Source organism: Rhea pennata, chromosome 5, assembly GCF_028389875.1.
Source record: "Rhea pennata isolate bPtePen1 chromosome 5, bPtePen1.pri, whole genome shotgun sequence".
Classification (NCBI taxonomy): domain Eukaryota; kingdom Metazoa; phylum Chordata; class Aves; order Rheiformes; family Rheidae; genus Rhea; species Rhea pennata.
In genome coordinates, this window is record NC_084667.1 from 29,477,696 (window position 1) to 29,494,503 (window position 16,808).

General features: G+C 39.3%; 1 protein-coding gene across 3 annotated transcripts in view; it reads right to left on the minus strand.

The window, feature by feature from the left end:
- MPPED2 (metallophosphoesterase domain containing 2) overlaps nucleotides 1-16,808 on the minus strand; it is a 119,506-nt gene that overhangs the window by 30,380 nt on the left and 72,318 nt on the right. The gene's annotated exons all lie outside the window — the stretch shown is intronic.

The window sequence follows — 16,808 nt, forward strand, 5'->3', positions numbered from 1 at the left end:
GGGCAACATGTATGACTTCTCTGTTCTCATCAGCAAGTTTATCACAAACAAACTTATAGTAGAAAGTATTAGATTTACAACAAACAAATAGAGGAGAAAAGTTTATATTTCATTTTTAATTACCTTTTTGATTTTTATATAAAATGGATTTATATTAAATACATTTCTGCTATTTTGGACAGCTAATTATTTTTAACATTTACCCTCAACCTGTAACTACCCACATGAGGTCTATGCTTACAATAAAATATTAAAATAATTAATAGCCTAAGAAGTAAGCATTGTTTAATTGCTCCTAAAGTTATAATTCAAGCCCATGAACTGGCAGAAGTCCCAAATAAGATCTTAGAATCACTCTGTTGAAAAAGATTTTTATAGGATTAGTCTCTTCTTTTGTAACAAAGAGAATATATTTTTTCCTTTAATCTAAACGAGTAGTTCATATTACTGTTCAATTAAAAAACAGACTTGGAACTGGAAAAGCAAAGATGCTTCCCGCAATCTGAAAAAAAAAGCAAGTGTGGAAGACAAGGTCCATTAGCTCTACAATGTTGAAAAACTAGCTTCACCAGGAACAACAGCTCAATTTAGAAACTATATTTTGTCTAATAAGACATGAGCAAAACTTGCTGTGTTTTTCTCTTTGTGTACTTACTTTTTCTTTGTGTATTTAGCATGCAAGGTAGATTTACTCTACTAAGAAATCAAAAATATTCAGCACATTCATAAAAGAATTCTCATTTACATCTGAAGACTGCTTGACAGAAACCTCAAAAAATAAAGAACGTATTTTATCATTTCATAACCAGAAAAAAATAAAATTAAGACCCTAATGTTTAGTAAATTATACTGTTATTTAAATAAGACTAAATAGTGCAGGGTCTCAAGTTAACAAAATTTAAATATTGCAAATCAATGAAAATCAAAGTTTCAAAGATAATTAAAGTACAAAAGCAAAAAAGATTAAAGCTAATTGTAAAACTCACTTAGACTAACCTACTTTGAAGAAAACACTTTCTTTTACAAAGAGTAATTTCTGCAAATGGTATCTTTTATTTTTCATCTGCTCCTAAGGCCTTCCCGTAAGTAATATAGGCTACCTAATCTTTCTTCAGTTCCCCTACCGTGCCATCCAATGCTCTGCTTTCCAGTGCATGCCCTCTTTCTACACCTTGCCACTGTTTATCTACCTTATCAGCTCAGGAAGAAATTTCAGCAAAACTCTTCCTCTGGTCACTGATATCTCTGGGAACCAAATCCATTAAGATATTTCTGACCCCTACTCATGCTATTTTAACTGTCTGCTGTACAGGAAGGAACTGATAAAAATAGGATTACAACGCCCTTACAGATGAACTAGCAAGAGGCTTGATTGTGATTGATGCCTGAATAAATATACAATAACAGGCCCTACATTTCAACACAGCTTTGAGAGAAGGCAAAAAGAAGTGTCAGTTTTCACTGCCGAGACTGCAGCATTCTTTTCTCAAATAGCTGGAAAGTGCCCATCCATGCGGGAATCTTCTACAGGATAGCTTAAGTTTAAATAAAGAAGGGGGGGGGGGTGTAACAAGGACTGAACATTATAGGGTTTGGGGAAGTATAAAGGTGCAATTTTTCCTACGTTTGTTCTGTCCCCTCAAAGTTTGTACAAAAATCTAAATTACTTCGAAGACTAAATTCCTTTGGGGGGTACTCAGCACCAACGCTGGGGCTTTCGGAAACATGAGCAAGAGCCTAACAGCTCTGTGGGGAAAAAAATGGTTGGACCAAGAGTTTGGGGTGCAGAGAGAAAGGCTGGAGCTGATAGGAGTTTGGCTGTTTTGTTTGTTTGGCTAACTGATTAAGACCTTGGGAAAAGAAGTTCTCCTGCAGCTCCCCCCTGCAACGACGATCAATTCTGCCCTCTGTAATAAGAGGGAACAAACTCCTGCTGGAGCATAAGCTGCTCCCCTGCACCGTCCCCCCAGAACAGGGCACCCGCAGCTGAGCCGTGAGCCCACGGCGGGGACGACCGCAGCTCACCGTGACCTCACGTCCTGAACAGGGATCACAGAGGTTCCTCTGCCGCAGAAGTTTACACAGCTCATTGCTGGATTCGGTTATCACCATGAGGGCGCAGTATTTTCAAAGAACTTCAGATGGTTTTTACCAGCTCCGTGGTACCGCAGTGCAGACTGAGGTCCACCTGCCTGTACTCTTTTAATCTTTCTTAATAAACTCCTCATTATTGAGGTGCACTTAACATCCTAAATGGAAATTCCAGGAGGTGCACCGCTTTCCTCTTTTCAGAGCACAGCATTTCAAGTGTCCTGAAATCACACATGACTAGGTCCTATTTCAAGGAAAAGAGCTATATATTCAACAGTATCTCAAATGGACCTTTTCTTATCCCGCAAAAAATATGCACCTACTCAGCTTTCCAGTGCCATGATCCAGCAAAGTACACAAACTTCAAGCAAGCAAATACTCCCATTGGTTCGTTTGAAATCATTCACGAAAATAACAGTCAGCATGTGTTTAGTACCCTGCTGGATCATGTTGCTAAAATTAAGTAACAGTAATACTTGGCACTTTCACAGTACTTCACAAGCTGAAAACTACTGTCCAAATGACAAGCTGTTAATTAGCTCTCATAATATCCCAGTGAGGTTAAGTATATAACTATTGCGAGCCTCATTTTGCAGATGAGGAAATTAAGGCAAAGAACATAGTTACTTCTGGCTAGTCATGCAGTGAGACAGCGTCAGAGCTGGGACTTTAATTCATACAACTCATTCACAGCCCATATGCTGAACCCCTGTGGCAGCCGGTGGCCTTTTAAATGGACACACAGTTAGCATACCTCACAGCTGCCTGCCAGTTTGCGGTTCTACAAACAAACTTTAAAAATTCTGTATCACTGATTACTACTATTTGCAACAGTTAATATAGATCAAACACAAAATTTAAACATAATAGACGTATCATTAAAACGTGATCCATACCAACACAGTATCATTCAAGAAACCGTCAGAAGGATCAGGCTCCTTAAAAATGTGTTTTTACTTGGGCGATAACTTCAGTAACTTAAATTCAGAGGCATTTCTGACATTCAGTATGCTGCAGTAGTTTTCTGTGTAGTTGTGGCAGCACCGAGCCAGGAAACCACCATTCAAGCAGACCTGCGATACACAGATACTAGCAGAGGTGGACTCCGCTACAGGCAGAGCTGTTAATTTACAGCTGAAAATCCAAAAGAGATAGCCTACAAGCACTATAACTCAGCACAGCACAAACCCAAATATTTTGCTAAAAAACAAACATATATGTATTTCCTGGACAACATCCTGGTTCCCAGCACTGCAGAAAATACTCATTTCTGAGACTATCTCTCACAAACTACCGACACCTTTCTAAAACTGTCTCTGTCCTCTACACCAAGAACCTACTACCTGACAGTTCACCTGAATAAACCAAGGTATTGAATCTTCTTATCGACTTACCTTTCTGAAAACTGTGAATCAAAATTTTTTCATACAGTGACCTATGTGAAATTGGCTTCCAGGTATACACAAGTCTAAGTCACATGGATTTCTAACATGACGAACCCCTTAATGGGTTTGTCCTCAAAGATTGAATCCACTAAAAACATGAGCCAGCTGAATATCACTGTTGTTTCCAGTTCAAAGTCTTCAACGATCTGAAGGAGTAACTCTGTCCCTCCTGTAGTCAAGCACAGACTCCCTATTTCGTGCTCTGGGTGATGAAACAGAAGCTTAACCGCTGTGGAGGAAGTCTGCATTAACGGGCGACACGGCTCACCTCAGACCCACTGCCACCGTGGTGCTGGGGAACCGCGAGCTGGCAGTATGTTTTTTTCCCAGCCTCCCTCCCCTGCCCCAGTTTCAGTGGGTTTTGAATGCTTGCAAGGTTACGTTAAAATCATCGTGTTTAATAAGTCTTTTAATACAGCATCTCGCTGCTTAGCGTCACTGGAGCAGTTGCTCCCTTCTGCAGAGAGAAGTAACAAATCCTGGCGCAGCGACTTCAGCGGCTGCTGAGCGCTGCGCGCGACGCTCGCGCTCTCTGTCTTTGCACTGCGCTACTCTTCCAACTGAACCAACCACAGAGTACCAACAAGTGCTTGCGGCTTACGTTACTACAGTTCTGGATTAGCACAGTCATAAATCAGGACTATGATCCATATTTTAATACCCTTTCTTCTCCCAGTTATTATGACTCAGTTATGGTTTGAACAGCATGCCATTCCAACCAAGCTATGATAAATAAACCCACCACACTTTATAATGTAAAGATCAATTTTCACATTGAGCTTGTAAAACCAAGCCTAACGTACATAAAAGGAAGCTGAAATTTTCCAAGACTCTTTTTATTCAACTGTTGGTGACAGAGTTTGCTATTGAAGTTCATACAGATACATACACTGTAAATGGGAAAAGTCATGAAGCAAAAGGTTTTCCTACTGCAATTTAGAATATCTTTGAATTTGAATGGAGTATTAATTCAGTGGACTACTAAGCGCAGGTTAAACTTAAGCAAACACTTAAAGCCTACACATTTTACAAGGATGAAAGTATGCGCTTCAAGTTAAGGCAGGAGCTTTTGCTCAATACGAATGGAGTCTTTATGACTACCTTAGGAATACCTGTCAAAAACTGCTTTTTGCCATGTATTTCTGGCAAAGTTGATTCAAATTCAGGAACAGTTTTGGGACCACCAGAGCCACGTTATTTTTCAGCAGATCTAACAGTTGTCAAATGCTGCCTCTGAGTAAGAGAAAGATACAAATACTAACTCACTTTAATTACAGAGTTGCTTTTCCAAACAGGTGAATGGAAGCTCAAATAAAATTACAAAATAACAAAGCTCTGACCATGATTAACTGCTGACAGTTACAGTAATTCTGGAAAGTCAATATATCTTGTCTACACAGTAGTCTGTTCAAACTGTTAAATATTAAGGAAATTTTTCCTGAACTAGAGTAGTTTACTTTCTTAAAATCACATCCTGGAGAAGTAGTGAGAAATGTGATGATGATCTACACACTGAATTAAGGAATGATACTGAGAATTATCTTCCAGGAAGTCTAAACCCAGCATAGAATAAAGTTACGGTGTAACTTGTTGGGGGTGGGAGGGGGGAGGATGATGAGGGGAGAGAAAGGAGATGTAATTGCTGGAAGAAAGAATTATAGCTAATTAGTAACTAAGACTGCAAAGTGCTCAAAAACATAGCCCTACTTCATTACAACTAATTTTTGTAAATATAGTACAAATTCAGTCAGTAGATGAAAAGAATATAGTAGATTGTATGATCCTAGACTTTAGCTAGATGTGTTAAATCTCTTTATTAAAAATAACTAAAACTGGCTTGCCTGTGAGGGCTATCACATAGGCTAAACAGTGGCCAAAGGGCTATAAGGCAAACAGATGCAGTAGCACAAGGGAGGTGCTAGTGGATTGCTTCAGGGACTGGTATTAGGATCAGTTTTATTTAACATCTTTATTAATTATCTGGAAGAAGGGGTAAACAGTACATTAATTAAATTCATAGATTTCAGTATAATGAGGTGTTATAAAAATGACAGTGGGAAAAAATTTTTCAAAGGGAGGTTAGAAACACAGAAAGAATAAGAAAATGGGATTCAGTCTGGAAAAATGCAGGCTAATACACCTAAGAAGAAAAGAATAAAATGCAGATCAATGAGAGGAAGAAACCTGAAAGCCGTTAAGCTAAAACAAAAGACCTAAGGGCAGTAGTTGACGGCAAATTACGTATGAGCTTGCAACACGAACAGGAAAAAGAGTAAAATGATTTGAGCTACAGATACAGATGTATCGCATCAAAAGACAACGTCATGCAAGTCTGGACTTCCCACAGAAGCAATGCAACATACAGTTGCCATACTAAATCTGTTTTTCAACTAGCCAAGTATTTCTATTCAACATACATTATGCAAGTGATATCCACGCAGAATACTGTGGTATACTATTCTGAAGACAACCCCCCCACCCCAAACATATTAAAAAAAAAAAAAAAAAAAAAAAAAAAAAAACAGAAACACAAAAGAGCAAAACAGATAAACCTATAAGGATTACCAAGATTAAATATGCACAGTAATTGAGACAGGGTCTGAAAGGTAACAGAATAATATACACATCATGGAGGGGAGAAAAACATAAATAAGGTACAATGCAGATTTTTAATAAATGAAACAAATCTGGGGATAATGCAAGTGGAATATTAGTTCCTGTTAATAACACCTAAAATACTAAGGAAATACCTCCAAAGCAATTAGCCTAAATCTCTTTTCTTCATTTATTAAAAATGAGCAAAACATTCAAAAATATAATGCAGGAAGCAATCCTGCAATGGCAGGATTACTTAATAGGTCTTTTCCATCTCTAATTTCAATGATCCTGCAAGAGATAATAAGCAGAGAGACAACCTTCTACAAAATTAAATCACTCGGAATCAACCAGAGGAGGAAAATTAAATCACAGTAAAGTATTTTCTTCTTCGTAAGCATTAGCATTAATCACATGCAAAAGTAAAATATTAGTTAATTTGATTCTCTGTGCCTTCCAGACTCCGGTCGAAATGAATCAATGCAGGAAGAATGATTTCTCTGATAACTGGGGAAATTATAAAAGGAGTAGGAAAAAAATCAGCAGAAACAGCTGGTGAAAATGAAACAACCAAAAAGGTAATACAGAAAACCCTGTTTAAGGGTCTCTAGCTCTAAATTCATAGTAAGAGAAAAAATGAAAAACTTCACAATGGTGGCTTTTAAATAGCATTATCCAAAGACAGTTGTAATTGGGAAGAAAAGCACCCTGGGCAGTATAAACCACTAGTAATTTGTTTGTTTAAATGAGTGTTATTATTATTCTGCAAACCTGTGAAAAATGGTTTTATTATATATGGCACTCAAGTCTCCAAACAGTTAGCCCTATATGACACTCTAGAATTACCACAGGGAAAACACCACCACAACCCAGAATCCCACCAACTCCTCCTTAACAGACATAGAAAAAGAAATAATGGATGAGATGAATTTAAAAAACAAGATACATTTTGGAAGCCCTTCTCCTTAACTGCTGTGACGCAGGTTACTTGGGTGCACATGAGCCACTCACTCAGCTCTTCACGTCCGGCTCGTGTCACTGATAAGATACACATTGCAAGAATTACACCTGCAACGTGGCAGAGGAGGGACGCAGGTACAGCGTTGGCATTTACCAGGGCTCTCCAGCCCACAAAAGGTCAAACTGGACAAAATGTAGCCTAATGAAGCAGTTTGTATCTGGGGCTAGAGCAGCACAAAGCCCTTCAAGCTAGCAGTTAAATCATGGCAGGACGCACCAAGGACAAATCCTGCTTAAACAACCTGATAGCCTTCTATGATGGAGTGACTGGCTAGGTAGAGGAGGGGAAAGCAGTGCACGTTGTCTACCTTGACTTCAGCAAGGCTTTTGACACTGTCTCCCATAACATCCTCACAGGCAAGCTCAGGAAGTGTGGGTTAGAGGAGTGGACAGTGAGGTAGATTGAGAACTGGCTGAAAGGCAGAGCTCACAGGGTCGTCTTCAGTGGCGTGGAGTCTAGCTGGAGGCCTGTGGCTAGTGGCATCTCCCAGGGCTCAGTACTGGGTCCCATCCTGTCCAACTTTTTCATCAATGACCTGGATGAGGGGACTGAGTGCCTCCTCAGCAAGTTTGCTGATGATACCAAGCTGGGAGGACTGCCTGGCACACCTGAGGGCTGTGCTGCCATTCAGAGAGACCTGGACAGGCTGGAGAGCTGGGGAGAGAGGAACCTCACGAGGTTCAACAAGGGCAAGCGCAGAGTCCTGCACCTAGGGAGGAAGAACTCTGTGCACCAGTACAAGCTGGGGGCTGACCTGCTGGAGAGCACCTCTGCAGAGAAGGACCTGGGAGTGCTGGTGGATGACAAATTGACCATGAGCCAGCAATGTGTCCTTGTGGCCAGGAAGGCCAATGGTATCCAGGGGTGCATTAGAAAGACTGTTGCCAGTAGGTGGAGGGAGGTGATCCTGCCCCTCTACTCAGCCCTGGGGAGGCCTCATCTCGAGTACTGTGCCCAGTTCTGGGCTCCCCAGTCCAAGAGAGACACGGAGCTACTGGATAGAGCCCAGCGTAGGGCTACAAAGATGATCAGAGGGCTGGAGCACCTGCCCTACGAGGAAAGGCTGCAAGAGCTGGGCCTCTTCAGCCTGGGGAAGAGAAGACTGAGGGGGGATCTTATCAATGTGTACAAATACCTGAAGGAAGGGTGTCAAGGGGGACAAAGACAAACTCTTTTCAGTTGTCCCGTGTGACAGGACAAGAGGCAGTGGGCAGAAATTGAAGCACAGGAAATTCCACCTGAACGTGAGGGGGAATTTCTTCCCTGTGAGAGTGACAGAGCCCTGGCACAGGTTGCCCAGAGAGGTTGTGGAGTCTCCTTCTTTGGAGATCTTCAAGGCCCACCTGGATGCAACCCTGTCTACCATGCTCTAGGTGACCCTGCTGAGCGGGGAGGTTGGACTAGATGATCTCCAGAGGTCCCTTCCAACCTTACTGATTCTATAACAAATGCAGTTCTTATTGTAGCCAAGAATTCAGACGTGGACTTCCCAAGAAGTTAAGCATGGTCCAGGTTTGTGAGCTGACAAAGAAACATGTAATAAACATACAAAAACTTAAAAAAAAAAAAAAAAAAAAAAAAAACAAACTGCCACAAAAGGAAAAATCCAGAAAACAATAACTAGAGGCCTGTTTTATTTCTTCTGATCTATTTTTAAAATAGATACTTTCCTCCTGCAGGGAGGAAATACTACATTTAATTAGAAGGGTAAATCATTAAGCTCTTATAGTTAGCAATGCTTTATATAGGGAAATTAAATTTCCTTAATTAAATAGTCAAATCTCACCACATACATTGTTTGTTGTTTGAATTTTACAACTACTTCAAATAATGGAAGTTTTACAGCTCTGTTTATTTTCCACCAATTCCTTGATTTGTATGTGTATCAGTAAAAAAAATGTCTGCCTTCTACCTACTAAATAAAAATTACACACTATCTTAAATAAGCTTCTGAACGTTGAAAGTGTAGATGCATCTTTAAAACTAGGTGAATGAAGTTAAAAATGTAACTCTTCTTCTTTAATCAAAGCTGGAATTTAGTTTCACAAATTTGAAGATGTGGCAGGTTCTTCTTACTCAAAACGCATCTTCACAAGCGCTTCTGCTGTGACAGGATACTTTCTGCAGCTGCTGGCTAGCTTCTATGAGTTTTCTATCAACATGTAGCCACACACATCACTAATTTGAACAAATTTCTATAGGCCTCCAATTATTTTCCCTTTTCTCTTTTTCCCATCCTTCAGCAACACAATCAAGCTCTAAAACGAAGAAAGTGCAGCAGACACGTCACTGATTTCATTGCTGTTTAAGCCAGCCCCCAGCAGCTCTGTGCTGCAGGCTGAAGAGGAAAGCACATTAAGCACTTGCAACACAACATCCAAGCAGACCTGCTTTGCAGCCTGATTAATAGGAACAGCCTCTAAGGACTAATCACAAGTCGAGCTGTTTTGTAGATTAATAGAACAAAGGCACAAGAGAATAGGCAAGGTTACAGGACTGGAATATAAATATGAGAAGGTGTACACTCAGTAGTTGGACTGCCAGCAGTTATCAACTAAAGACACATCTTCATGGCAAGGTCTCACTGTTCAGTATTGCAGCAGCTCACGTCCAGATGGACAACCAGAAAGGGCATCTGAGAATGTTTTGTCTATATTTTAACTCCAAAATTTAAGATAACAAAACAAAATCTTTCTCTGAAACAAAGTATACTTTCATCGCACTTTAAGTATCACTTCAAATTTCTGTTGAGGTTAACCGATTACAGTATTTGGAAGGACTACGCTTTCCAGTTGTACATGCATAGACAGACGAGCAAATACAACACAGGCATACAACGAATGACTACTTCTCCAAACACTGCTGCCACTGCAATATGGCAGCAGATGCTAAGACCCAGCAGAGTTTCCACACAGCCTATCCGAGCCTGAGAGCATGTGTCCCATCCTGCCGCACCATCCCAGCCAGCTGCTTCTGCTGCCCCGAGCAGGATGCCACCTTGTCAGGAGTAGGAATTAAGATCTCAGACAGAGGAAAGTTCTACAGATAAATTCTTTGGAGACAAAATGCAATGTAACACACATTTTTCCATTACCTAGATTTTTGCAATTTTATACAATAACTTAAAGGTATGCGTAAACTATGTGCAGTGTTTGTACAAATACTGTGGAGAAAATAACATAAATATCTTTTTTATGCCTCTGAGAAAAGCATACTTCCCTGCTTCTGAAAGTACTGTACTTACTAGCTGTAACAGAAAAATTTGAAAAGATAGGGAACACAAAATACTGCTTCTGTGTCTACTTCAGAGTTCTATAGGAAGAACAGGTACAAATTAGAGTGCTTCATTAAAAATGTGGAATCTGTTGTGTACATTCCTAAATGAACTACAAAACTTCTTTTAACATCAAGTAGGCCATCCTTTATTTTTCCAAGTATCTCTTACCTACAGAAAGATTAAACAAGGGGCTAAACTCTACCATAGTGATTTATACATGCTTTCTTTCCATGTTTTCCAATCCTTCCCAAAAACTCAACCTCTTCCAGAGCTATATATACATGAACACAAGCAGTGTTATTCTTGAACCTTATAAATCTAGTTTATTAAACCAGGTTTTCAGGTAAGTGGTATTTTCTTGGTTTTTCAACAAACATTAAAACTGTGTCATATCCACAAACAGAAGATAAAGACAAATGTACTAAGAACCTAGAACCAAATTCAGATGCACATAATCCTCGGTTCTGGCATATTGGTGCAGCCTGCATTGAAAACGGAAACCCTTTAGGACCACAGTTTTCAGCTGAGCACTCAGCCTTTCTCCTACGTTTTTCTGCAATGTAGATAATGGAAGTGTCCCAAGCAGCCCAGATGGAACACCAAGAGGTGTTAAAGAGAACACCTTTCTGGCAGTTTCTTTTTATTACATTCCCAGTTTTGGAAACAACATGCATTAAAATCTGTGCCAGGAAAAGGATATTGGAAGATTCATCCTTCTTATATAAAAAGCATACCTTCGAGGAGAAACACAATCTGTAAGTATCTTCTTTGAGTACCAACTCATAAACTTTGTCAACAGGGCGATACAGTCAGCAGCTACCAATACAATCCTTTTTTACTGAGATACTCTGATTCATATGTGTACAGAAATAAACCGACTTCTAAGGAGCGAGGCCATACTACTTTCTTATCAGTCCTATCCATTCAGTGAATACTGCTAAAGCACCTAAATGGAAGAAGAGGACTCTCCGGAAACAGAAGACAAACCGGCAGATATTGCAGATACAGCAGTCAGAACATTACATGCAAATTAATGGGCAAAAACCATGATGACACATCCTCTCAAACAAGATCTCAAGTACCTCTAGCACCTCACAAATCCTCTACCACATAGTCTTCAGGAGAGTCAAGACACTTGGTATCAGATACGAGAACTATTTTTCCTGGTTGAGGTAGTCATAAATATACTAACCACCAGTTCATTTTCTAGGAAGCACTATTACCCAAGCATGGGGTTCCCAAGCATGGCATGTGCGTCACCACGAAAGGCAAATAGGGAAGCAAGTATGCTAAAGGGCACTGGGCTGTTTACACTGAATTCTTCATCCAAAACACTGAAGGAGAGGAACAAAGCACAGTTACTGGCTGTCAACTCGCAGGTGCACCACACACACAGGCTGTAAAACGATGCCCCTGTTTGTGCATAATTATAGCCTGTACTGTAACCTATCCTTGTGATTATTTATATATCATTGTATCTGGAGGACAGTCAGACAATAAACATCCAACAAATTTTTCTGAGTGTCTCTGTTAATGCCACTGAATGTATGTTAAAGGACGACTGTGCTACAGCAAAATTGGCCAAATTATAGTTTTGCATCCACACAGGTAGTCAAGCTGGTACAGCTCACCTGTTGGGGCTATGTTGTATAATCCAGGCAGTGCTAGAACAGGCACTTTTGGATAACCCAGAACAACTGACAGAGGAGGAAGCAAGGCATCACAGCTAGAAGCCTTCTGTAAGGGTACACACTATCCAGACACATCCATGAAGGCATGGCGATAAGCTGTTATCATTGCCTGCTTGTGAACTTTATAGCTTAAGCTTTCTCTCCAATATGCATCGTACACAAAACACAGCTGTCAGCTATATGAACATTTTGCTGCTTAACTAGTACAGTCAGAAATACTGGCAATGCCTATACTTTGGATATGCAAATGAACTAAAATATAGACTAGCACTTCAACATTTTAGAGGTGGTAAATACCCACTAGCCTCATTGATTTTCAACTGAAACCATGAGTGTTGAACACTTCTTAAGTTAGGTGCCAAATTTACACTGTACTGCAAAAACTTCCAAGAAAATGTGATGAATTTAGCTGTCATTCTTGACCTTCTATGCTCAAATTCACAATCACATTCTTTTAGTTGAAATATTTGTGCAATTTTTTGCTTTATTTCATAGTCTCTGTGAATTACATTAAATATCTTAGATATATGTCAGGTTGAAGTTAGCATTCTGATCAATAAGTATTAGATAAATATGACTCAAATCATCTTGAAAATAGTTCTGAGAAATCTTATCTTTCAATGGGAGCTCACAGAATTTAGTCACTTGTTATATGACTGACTTGTTGCACTAAATCCATATACACTTCTTATAACTTAATTTGTTCCATTTCTATTGAATTTTACTATCATCAAAACACATGAATCTTACCATTATTTCTATCTGAGACACTGTAAACCCTTCCATTTTTTCCATACTGCTCCTGAACAGATGGACTATGAAACAAACCACCCGTAGACTATGCCCAGCGTTTTCACCTTCCTGTTTCCTCCAGGCAGTACACAGGGCAAGACCTACCTCTTATTCTTTTACAATCTCATTCATTTCATGGACGTCAAGTACAGGGGATACTTTTAAGTGTAAAATGCATTTGAAAGTATCCCCTACATTTCCAATTACAACTTAATTCTGCAAAGCTCTTAATATGTATATCTACATTTAACTGATAACTACATATTTATCTAAAGCTTTTTACCAAGCTCACTGGCTCAGTGAAACTACTCATGCCTCAAATTCAGCACATTTAAGTACCTTGCTGAGGTGGGGGTTTTGGTTACATTTTTCCAGTATGGGTTAACACTCACACCCTGAAATTATCTCCTCATGCAGTCTCTTCTGACTTAGGATCACAGCTCCTGACTTCAAAATGATTCATTCATCCAGCACTTCTAAACTGGCAGCACTACTGACTATCAGCTGCATTAGTTGATGGTCTGGGTCTAAACATCCTGTGGAAATACATACACCCTTCTGTGCATCGGACTTGATGGTTCTCATTTTTCTACTTCTACTTTTACTGCCCTTGGGTAGCTAGCCTCTCCCTAAAACAAAGTCTTGGTCTCCCACTTGGTTCTTTGCTGAAGCCCGAATTGCTCTGGTTCAACTGCTCCTCCCGGAGGACCTTCATCTCACAGTGCTCTGTGCCTCAACAGCCTGGTCTTGGCTCATGCTTCCTCCTGTATTCTTCTGCAACCTGTTTGCCAACACTCAAAGCACTCAGCTGATCCCTACTTCTCTCCTTCCTGCTTAGGTTACATCACATAAGGGCAAGGAAGGAAAGAAAGCAAGGGAACTTGAAGAACACCATCCAATGTGGAGAACAGGACACAAAATCTGTTTTCAATATAGCTTGTCAAAGCCCAAACCCGTTCCATACTTTTCCATTTTCTGATTCTAACAGCGGCTGTCCTCAAGTAAAAGTCTTTCAGTTAACCTGAACAGCATGGTATTTTAAGTTTGTCTTTCCTCCCCCCTGCCCCAGATCCCCATAAAGGAGTATGGCACACATGCAGGCAGAAGAAAATGGAGAAGAGAGAGTCAGGAAGTGCAGAAGCCACACAAAAGTACCAACAGGTGTTGAATGAACAGAGTTCAATATCACAAGCAACAGACTATTTCCACATTGTGGTTAACTCCTTCCTTCCTCCCTCCTTCGCCCAAGTCCCATTCTTTAAGGATGTTCAGTTTGCCTCCCACAATAAAGCCTATAGAAGTTCACTTGAAAATTCCAGGATTTTTGTAATATTCTAGGTAATCCTTACTCTTCCTGACTTTTTGTTGGGTGCAAATGCCTTCAAGACTGCTCAGTCAGAAACTACACCCTGCATCACTGTGTACAAATACCACATGGACCACTGCGTACTGCAATGCTCAGCAAAAGGAAAGCAATCATCATGTTCCCAGAGAGCTGGCAAATGAAGAAAAACAATTCTGAAAACATGCACACATAATTTGTGGGTTTCATAAGCACAACTTAATTTCAAAATGACTATGTTCTTTTGCAGCCAGCTTCCACATATGAACAGGAAACCACCGTAATCAATTAGCCCCTGAACACTACAGCTAATGCTCACTCTGATTCTCCTTCTTTTCTGCAGCACTCACTGAACTCAAGCAAAATAGTGCAGGAATTAGGGACATGTGGCATGTTATCTCAATCATTTCAACATCCAATGAACCAAGGAGTTCAAATCCCTGATTCTACATTAGGTAAAATTCAAAGGAGTAAGAAGAGCTGTCTTTTTGTGTGTTTAACTAGCTAGACTTCCATCTATAAACAGACACGGTTTGTATGTTAAACTAGCAATGCATACTCTACAAGCTCTTACTCCTTTTGAAGTCATGCCTGAATGAAAGCAAGACTTCATGACTTGTTCCAGTGCTGAGATGCAGAGTTTTCCAAAAGAATTGGCTAGGACAGGTTAGCATCACCACTTAAGAGTCACTTATGCGATAATATATCTAAATCACAAGCATTCCACTATTTCACCTTCTTAAAAAGAGAGAAAGAGTGAAAGAAGGAGGAAAAAAAGAATAAAGTGTTTTAAAGTAAACCAGAACATTTTTAATTTAGAAGTGAATCTGATGTCAATGAGACTGAAGAGAAATCAGTGACATTCCCATAAAAGGTAAAAAATGTAAACAGAGCTGCAATTCTAGACATGGAAGAATATATTCTTTGATCTTAAAATGAGAGAGCTGAAGGACAAATGCCAAGAAAAATGAAACAGAAGCCTGCAGCACCTTTAAACACAACCATGCTACCGCAGCACCGTGTTTGTTTAACACAAAGACAGAAGACTTCAGTCTTTGCCAACACTTTTCTCAATTGCTGACTTTACTGAATAAATGCCGGAATTCCTGAAAACCTAGTACAACACCAATATTCTTTTCCAATCTCCCTCTGGTTTCCTTACTGCTAAATACCAATGAAAAACATTACTGCTGAGTAGTGCAATTTCTGTTACTCCCTTTTTTAGGCACAAGTTAATTGCCAACTAAGACTACGAAAATAAAAGAAATGAGATCCATTCTAACCCATCAGTATATCTGAATCCTATCATGCGAGTTGCCAATTGGTTTTCCAGTCCTCACACTCTATCTTCTGTTAATTTGCTCGCTATTTCAAAAACTTGAAGACTGTCAGCAAAATCCACGATGCATTACAAAACTTATAATTGAAAGGAAAAAAAAAAAACAACATCTGATGCCTTTCTGACAGGGTAAACAAGGTCTGAAAACACTGATCAGCATAAGGGAGACACACTAACTTACAGCTACTTGTATTAAAACAAATTGCAAATGAAGTAGAGAAAGTAACAGAGTTATTGAAATTCACACAAAATTAGGCAGAATCACTTTATTAAACCCCCAAATTTACACTGGATTAGAAACAAAGGGAAAAAAAGTTGCAAAACCCATTATTTTTGGAGAGAGATGACTGAACCTCTCTGTGCTTTCTTAAGGTTGCCTTATCTACGCCAATTAAAATTTTGCTTCTGAAAAAAGAGTTAAGGCACTTCCTCTAGAGTTACTAAAAAAAGCAAATGAAAGCCTCGGCTTCTCAGAGGTGAGCGATAGTGAGCCGTTTGTTCTTGACCTCTGGATCACCCCACACATCAAATTCTTGGACATAGGAAAAACCCACTAGTATTCATTAAAAACAACTGGGAGGCCAGCTTTGTGCTTCTGTTCCTGAGACCTGAGCAAGATACAACTTGACAAATGTGCAGGATATTGCTGAACAATGCTGCTGTTCCTGTCAGGAGGGAAAAGCTTTATTCCCAGCTTCATTCAGGATGGATTGATTTTAATCACAATGATGCAAATCACAGATTTTAGCCATTATTTAAATAATCAAATTTAATCTCCTCTTTCTGTTGTGCTTTTCAGTTTCTTCCATAAGGTTAATTTTAATTAACCATTAAAATGCACCGATTTATACCAAATCCAGGTTTTATGTAAATTTTCACTCTTCAGAAAGATTTATCTATCTACAGTTATTTAAACCAACATATAAGTTGAGTCTCTTCAGTTTTACTTTTCATTCTGCTAGATATGGGTGGATGTTGCCCTTATATTTTAATAGATTAAAAAAATAAAAAAGGTAAATGAACTTTACTTATTATTTTATACTTACAGTTTGTGACATTTTTGTCTCTTTCTTACGGAAAGTAAAATTTAAAATCCATAAATAATCCATAATAAATTTCATAAATTTATTCATGAAATAAATTGCTATAAATTGCTAGACACACAAAATATCAGAATACTTTCATGTTTCAATTTTTACTCTTTTTCTTTTTCAA